Source organism: Pteropus alecto, unplaced genomic scaffold (assembly GCF_000325575.1).
Source record: "Pteropus alecto unplaced genomic scaffold, ASM32557v1 scaffold75, whole genome shotgun sequence".
NCBI lineage: Eukaryota > Metazoa > Chordata > Mammalia > Chiroptera > Pteropodidae > Pteropus > Pteropus alecto.
In genome coordinates, this window is record NW_006440638.1 from 25,703,957 (window position 1) to 25,712,597 (window position 8,641).

Consider the following 8,641-nt stretch of genomic DNA (forward strand, 5'->3'; position numbering starts at 1 on the left):
CCAAAGGGTTGCCCACCCAAAAAAAAAAAAAAAAAAAAAAAAAGAAAGAAAGAAAGAAATATACCTTTGCCAAGTTATAAGGCTGTGATTTGGGTGTAATTTGTTACTACTGCTGAAGCCTAGCCTATGCTAACTTGCCTAGCCTCAGATAGTTTATAAAAGAGGATAAAATTAGATATGTAAGATAGAAAGGATCCTGAATTTTGGCCTAAGGATTTTCTAATGTAGTTTGTAGGCAAGTTAACTGTTGAAAGTTTTTTTTTGCAAGAAATGGAAACTTTTTAATTTGTTTCTTTTAGGAACTGAGTTAAAGGTAGACACAACAGTGTATATATAGCATTTTTTTTTTTTGAGATAACCCTGTTTTAATATGTTCTTTCTAGTTTGATAACAAATCAATCTATCCCAGAATCTTGAAAAATTCAACATTTTGAGGTTAATTCTAAATTTTACCGGCTTCTTCATATACATTGAATCAATATACAGACACATACACATACATCTCCCCCGCCCTCCAATATATGCACACACCAAAACAAACACAACAACAAAAAAAGAAAATTTCTTTTGTATGCTTGTGTGTCCTAATTTTCATTCTGGGAAAATATGATTACCATAGACATTTTCTCCTAGTTGCCCCAAGGAATGTCTTCAGAGTTCAGTTCCACAAGCAGCACTTTGTCCTGAAGTTCACATCTGGCTCCTTTTCTCCACTTTTGGCAGATAAAATGTGACAGCACTGCTCTCTTTTAGTCTGGCTGCCAGTATGAATATGGTACCTTCTTTAGTTTACCTCCTTCCTAAAGAATAGGCTGGGAGCTCTTTCAGACCTTTTAGATTCTTAGTGTGAGCTTGGAGCTCAACTGAGGTAGACAGGATTCCCGAGTTGGCTGAGTGATTCTTTGTTATTTATTTTTAATGTCAGATTATAATAAGAACCTCCAGGGCCTCAAGGGAAATACCTTTGAACAGAAGCAAGATCTACTGTGGTGTATATTTGAGCCAGGTAATAGTTCAAGAGCCAATTGCCAAGGGCAAGTGAAAGAAATTGGGAGAAGGAGGTATTATTTAAACATTTATATATAGATTCAAACATGGAATCATTTATATGAGTATCTATAACTAGGAAAAATCGTATTTCAACAAGTATATAAAAGAAGTTCAATGTGAAATTAATAGTAGTTTACTTGATTTTTACGAGGCGAGTGTGCACTGAGATGTGGAATGCTAAGAGACCACTGTATTATTAAACAAATATGTTACAAAAGAGTCCAAGGGTGGGGTAATCTCTTGTCCAGTCTATGTAAATTCTTGGTCAAATAGCATTAGAAGGCTAGGATAAAAGGTGGGTGTGTTTGGACACATATGGCAGAGGGACCAAGAAGCTATGGCATCAGATCTTAGGCTGGGAGACCCTACGTGTCACTCAACATTAGTAGGCATCAATCTCCTCATCTTAGAAATAGAGATTTGGTCATGTATTCAATAAATATCTATGTGTCTTGAATTTTCTAAATGCTGGAGATACGGTGGGGGAATAAGATAGTTGTGGTCGAACTCTCACATAAGCAAACAAATGAACCAGGTAATTTTTGTTATTTAGTAGTGCTATGGAAAAAGAAAACAGGTTGAAAAGATAGAAAATAACCAAAGGATAGGGAGATAATCTAGGATAGAATAGAATGACAAGAGAAGATAGCTTTGCCAAGTTCTTCTGGGCCTATGGTGGGGCAGGGGGAACAGATAAGCACAAATGAAGTGGCAACAGAAAGAAGCAGTGTGACTAAAGCAGAATGGACCAGAGAGGGTTAGAAGTAGAAGATTTGGAGGGAGAGATGGGCAAGCAGCAAATGACATAGGGCAATGCAGAACGCGATGAGCTGCTTGGATTTTACTCCAAGTGCTATGGGAAGCCATTAGCAGGCTTAGGCAAGGAAGTAACAGGATCAGATTTATGTTTTTAAAAGCCTCATTCTGGCTGCTTGTTGAAAATAGATTATTGAGGAGACAAGAGAAGGGCAGCAAGACAAGTTAGGCTCTTTCAATGTCTCAAGATTATGTTTGGATCAGGGGAGGCAAAAGAATTTTAAAATGATGAATTTAAAATGATGATCTTAGTGTCCGGCTAAAATATGTCCTCTCCCCCTGCGCCACTGCCCCCCCTTGCCCTTCAACTGAAAACTCATGGGGACCAAGAATGTTCACTATTTGATACAATGTATCTATTTACTGAATTGGGGATGAAATATAAAGTTATCAAAACTTATTATTAGTAAAAGTCTCATTAATCATTGTATGAAGTATGATGATTCATTTTCTAGGTATAGATTTAGCCAGGAAACAGAAATTACTTGAATATTTAATACAGAAGGTCTTTCATGGAGACAATTGTATACATATGTGATAGAAGGACTGAGATGTCAGGCAGGGGGCAGTGAAGCAGCTAGAGATTATAGTAGTAGGAGGCCCCTACCACTAGGCTTGAGGGACAGAAGGTGGAGCTGGTGCAACTGGAGCCTAGGGACTGGGGTCACCTGAGGGCACGTCTGGAGTGAACTAGAGGCATGAGGGAAATGCAGGCACTGCCTGAGATGCTTGAGAGAAATACCCTGGCTGCTCTCTCTTCTCCCTTCCAGTCTCTCGTCAATGTTTCCCACTGAGCCAAAGGCTCAAGAAGCAAGCTGAGTAGGAGTCTGGAAACCATGTACAATGGAGCAGGGGTGAGGGAAGGAGTGGACCTGGGGGCAAACAGGCCCGGGATTGATTCTAGCCCTGCCTTCTGCCTCTGAATTAAAAAGCATGTAGTGCTATTTAGAGTTGGGGAAGAATGGACAGTGGAGGCAAGCAACCCCCTACAATTAATTGTCCTAGCACAATATGAGCTTATTTTGCTCTCTCATAGCAGTCTGATACAGGTTCCTGATTGGTGAGTGGCTTTCCTCCACAGAGAGATTCAGGGCCCCACCATCTTGTAGATTCAGAGTCCTCTTCATCTAGGCAGTAAGGAGGGAAAGAAAGTGTAGAGAAACTTCATCAATTTCTTTCTTTAATCCTCATAACAACTCTATTCATTGGCCACTACTATGCAAGTGAGGAAAGCAGGGTACAGAGAGCATAATTAACTCATCCAAGGTCATACAGCTAGAAAGTGAAGGAACTGAGCTCTTTGAATTAAAGAATCAAAAACTATGTAAGAATAGTGACCAACAGCAAATTGGTAGATGATAACACTGCTGAGAGTGGCTTACATCTCAAAGAAGAGAAAGAGATTTGGAAAAACAGCACCCCAAATCCTAAATTAATAGGATGAAATTGAATAGGGGTATATATAAATACCTGCACTTAAACTCAGAAAAGCCACTTTGAAAATGTGATGTTTCTGTTCTCCCTTGGATCTTTATTTTAACTGCGTAGATGTATACTCATGTTCTGTTTCTAGGCTGACAGTCGTTTTTAGAAATAAGCAAGATATAAATTAAAAATAAATACCTACATACATACTGGATGAGAAACACCTGGTTTAACAGCAGCCTACAAGAAATAGATTTAAAGGTTTTAGTTGACTGCCAGCTAATTATGAAGCAGCAGTGTGAGGTGGCTTTCAAAAAAAGACTTCTGTATTGAAGTCACATCAACAGAAGCTAAGCATCCTAAAGATGGGAGGTGAAAGTCCTTCTCTACCTTGGCACAACCTCAAGCGTTTGGTTCTGAGCGTCACATTTGTTTAAGGATGCTGATGAGCTAAAGCATGTTCCAAAGAGGCAATAGTGATGGAAAAGGATCTTAAACCCTTGTCATCTGAGGCTGGGTTAAATTTAGGAGGAGGAGAGTTAGAGGGAATGTGATTTGGAGAGATAATAAATGAGCAGTAGGTTTTCTCTGTATGGCTCCAGGGAATGGAGCCTAGAGCTAGAAGCTGAAGGGAAAGTGATTCCAGCCCAATGTGACTAAGAATTTTCTAACACAATGGAATAGGTTAAGTGTAAATAACTAGCTGCTAGAAACCAAGACTGAATATAGCTCATGAACGATTAGGCGGATAAAACTTAAAAGGTCTGGCAAGGCCCCTTACATCACTCTTCAGGATCAATGTGTTGTAATGTACCTCCTCATCCCTGCATCCCAGCCCCACTGACCTTTTTCAGTCCTTCATATACAAACTGGTTTGCAAATATTTTGTTCCCTTCCATAGACTGCCTTTTCATTTTGTTGATGGTTTCCTTTGCTGTACAGAAGCCTTTTAGTTTGATAGTCCCACTTATTTATTTTGCTTTTGTTACCCGTGCTTTTGGTGTCATAGCCAAAAAACTTCATTGCCAAGCCTAATGTTAAGGAGCTCTTACCCTATGTTTCTTTCTTGGAGTTTTATGGTTTCAGGTCTTACACGTAAGTCTTCAATTCACTTTGAGATATTTTTTGTTTATGGCGTAAAATAAGGGTCAAATTTCATTCTCTTGTATGTGGATATCTAATTTCTCCAATACAATTTTTTGGAGAGATTATCCTTTTCACATTGTTTAATGTTGGTACCCTTGTCAAAGATTAGTTGACCATATATGTATGAGTTTATTTTTGGGCTCTCTATTCTGTTCCACTGTGTTTGTTTTTATGCCAGTATCATACTACTTTAAATACTATAGCTTTGTAATATAGTTTAAAATCAGGAAGTATGATGCCTCCAGTTTATTATTCTTGCTTGAAATTGCTTTGGCTATTTGGGGCCTATGGTGGTTTCATAAAAATTTTAGGATTTTTCTAGTTTTGTGAAAAATGCCATTAGAATTTTAATAAAGATAACACTGAATCCATAGATTGCTTTGGGTTATATGGGCATTTTAACAATATTAATTCTTCTAAACCATGAACACAGAATATCTTTTACTTATTTGTGTCTTTTTCAGTTTCTTTCACCAATATTTTATAGTTTTTATTGTATAGACCTTTCACCTCTTTGGTTAGATTAATTCCTAGGTATTGTGTTCTTTTTGAGGCTATTGTAAATGTAATTGTTTTCTTAATTTCTTTTTCTGTTAGTTCATTGTTAGTGTATAGAAATGCAATAATTTTTTTAACTTTTTAAAAAATCTATTTATTTATTTATTAAATTGAAGAAATGATTTAAAATTTTTCCCCCTATCTCCCCTTCCCCTTTCAACACATTTTTGTATAGATTTACATCCTGAAACATTACTGTATTTATTTGTTTATTCTAACAGTTGTTTTTTTTGTGTGTGTGTGTTTGTGAAGTCTTTAGGGTTTTCTACTTAAAATTGCGTCATCTGCAAACAGAGACAATTTAACTTCTTTTCTGATTTGGATAATTTTTTTTTTTTTTCTTGCCTAATTGCCCTGGATAGGACTTCCAGTACTATGTTGGCTAGAAGCGATGAGAATGGGCAGCTTTGTCTTGTTCCTGATCTTAGAGGAAAAGCTTTCAGCTTCACTATTAAGTAAGATGTTAGCTGTAGGCTTGTTATGTATGGCCTTTGTTATGTTTAGGTACATTCATTCTATACCTACTTCATTAAGAATTAAAAAAAAAATTGTATTTTTATTTTTTTCAATGATCGTTGACATACAATATTATATTAATTTCAGGTGTACAATACAGCGATTAGACATTTATATAACTTATGAAGTGATCATCCAGATAAATCCAGTACCCATCTGACACCATACATAGCTATTACAATATCATTGAATATATATCCCACGCTATACCCTACATCCCCATGACTATATTGTAACTACCGATGTGTACCTCTTAATACCCTCCCCCTTCACCCATCCCCAGACCGCAATCTGACAACCATCAAAATGTTCTCTGTATCTGTGAGCTTGTTTCTGTCATTTGTTTATCCTATTTTCTAGATTCCACATACGACATTTATCTTTCTCTGACTTACTCTACTCAGCACAATACCCTGTAAGTCCATCCATGTTATTGCAGATGGCAAGATTTGTTTTTTTTTTTAATGGCTGAGTAATATTTTGTTTTATACACACACACACACACAACTCCCAATGATGACTATTCTGTAGTTTAGTTGTATTTTTTATTTATTTAATTTTATTTTTTAGTTTAGTTGTAATTTTGATGTGGTTGTGAGAAGAGACAAACACAGCATTTGTCTACTCTTTCATCTTGATCAGAACTCTGTTTAGAATTTTTATTACGAAAGGATATTGACTTTTTGTCAAATGCTTTTTCTCCACCTATTGAGATCATCACATAATATTTATCCTTCATTTTCTTAGTGCAGTTTATCCTGCTTATTGATTTGTATGTGTTGAACTATCCTTGTATCCCAGGGATAATCCCACTTGATCATAGTGTATGATCATCTTAATTAGTCCTTGAATTCAGTTTACTAGCATTTTATTGAGAATATTTGTATATATGTTCACCAGGGATATTGGTCTGTAATTTTCTTGTAGTGTCCTTTTTTGGTGTTGCTCTGAGAATAATGCTTAACTCATAGAATGAGTTTGAAAGTGATCCTTCCTGTTCAATATTTTGGAAGAGTTTGAAAAAGATTAACGCTGTTCTTTTTTAAGAGGGTATAATTATTTATTGCCAGTTGTCAGTCTGTCAAAAATTTCTAATAATTTCTATCGAAGTCTTTCAAATTAAGTCTTAGTCTGGTTTGGGTCATATGTCCATTCTTGAATTAATAACTATGACTAAGTAAATTCATTCATTCATTCATTCTGTCATTCATTCAACACATACTCATGACAGTTATTATGTGCGAAACACTAAATTTAGGAGTGAATAAGACAGAGAAGAGTCCCTGCTCTCATGGAGTTTGTATTGAAGTTGAAGTGATTTAAGATTGATAATTAAAATATATGGCATTTTATATGGTATGATGGTCAATAATAAAAAAAGAAAGGAAGATAGGAAATATTGGGAGTTGCAGATTGGAATTTTCTATGTAGTGTTACAGAAGGCTTCACTGAGAAGGTGACACTTGAACGAAGATTTGAAGAGATGAAGACATGAGCCATACAGATGTGGGGGAACAGTGTTTCAGGCAGAGAGGGTGGCTAGTACAAGAGGCCCTGAGGCAGGAGCGAGCTTGGCATATTTGTGGAAAAGCAAGGAGTCCAGTGGTAAAAAGTGAGTTAGGGGAAAGAAATAGGAGGAAAAGACAGAGAAGTAAGAGGGGGCAAATCCAACAGGAACTTGCTGGCCATTAGAAGAACTTTGGCTTTTACTGAGTAAGATGGATGGTCTTAGAAGAGTTTTGAGCAGAAGAGTGATGTGATATGAATTATGTTTCAAAATGACCTCTTTGATTACTCTGTTGGAAATAGACTGTAGAAGAGACTAGAGAATTTAGAGAAGAGGCAAATGTAGCCATCCCATGATGAAATGATATTGGCATGGACCAGGATGGTAGAGGTGGAAAAAGTGGTCAGATTTTGGACATTTTTGAAGGTAAATGAATTATGCTCATTGTCTAGGCTTGGGTGACATGTTTTCTCCTGGAGCAAGGAGTGAAGTCAGCATCTTAACCACATGAAAGTCAGAGATGGTTGTCCAGTGAAAATCTGAGATGCTCTCACAAGATGAAGGGAAATATAGATTGAGCAATTCTCAGTTGTGATGGACTAGATTATCTTGTAGTAAAGAACAGCCTCAAACCTCAGTGGCTTAAAGCAATTAAGTTGTATTTACTGCATCATCTACATGTCCAACCCAGGTCAGCAGGGCACTTTGTTCATTATGGTAACTCAGTGTTTTAACTTGAGTTAAACTTTGTACGAGATATGAAGAGGCTTTATGCAGATTGAAAGAGAAAACTGACAAAGTTTTACAGTTTAATTATACTCACAACTCCCTGGGGAAGAACACAGCACCCCATACAGGGCTAAATGGGGAAGCACTAGGGTTGGTCATGAGGAAGAGGAGGGAACTGTGGGCCAGCACCTTTATTTTGTTTTCTATGGGAAGGAAAGGGACAGTCAGGGAAAGCAGGCTTAGGATTGGCTAAATTGAATAATTTCAGTGGGTTCTTGGGCTAGGGGCTGTCTTTGATTGTCTGAAACTTGGTCCTAGGGGTTAAGGTGGGTATACAGAGGCCTAGAGTGTGAGAGCCTGTTAAGAGAGGTGATTAGATTTGTGGACTATTTAAGAGGAACTAACTGGCTTCTAGCCAGGACCTCAAAATAGGGTTAAGGCAGCATTTAAAAAACTTCTCCCAGACAATAATATACTCAGAGACTCAGGCTGATAGGAACTCCAGCATCTTATGATATCCCCGTCTTAATATGAGGGTTCAAGATTGATTGAAGTTAAGAGAATAGAGAATTGTGTACAGGCCCTTAAATGCTTCAGTGAACGAGACCAATGGCACTTCCTATGACAACTAACTGGTCAAGCAAGTCACGTGGCCATACCTAACTTCAAGAAGATGTAGCTCTGGAAAGAGAAGAGAACCAGAAATCTTGGTGAGCACCAGCAAGGTGCACCACAAGAGTCAAACTCAACATATATTTACCATATGCTCCATGTTTTCCAAAACCACAGTGAATATCCACATTGCTTCAACTGTTTTTCTGTAATCTACTTATCCTCTGAGATTTAGCACTAAAGACTCTTCCTGTGTCCGATTCCTCCATAATTGCCCTCCAA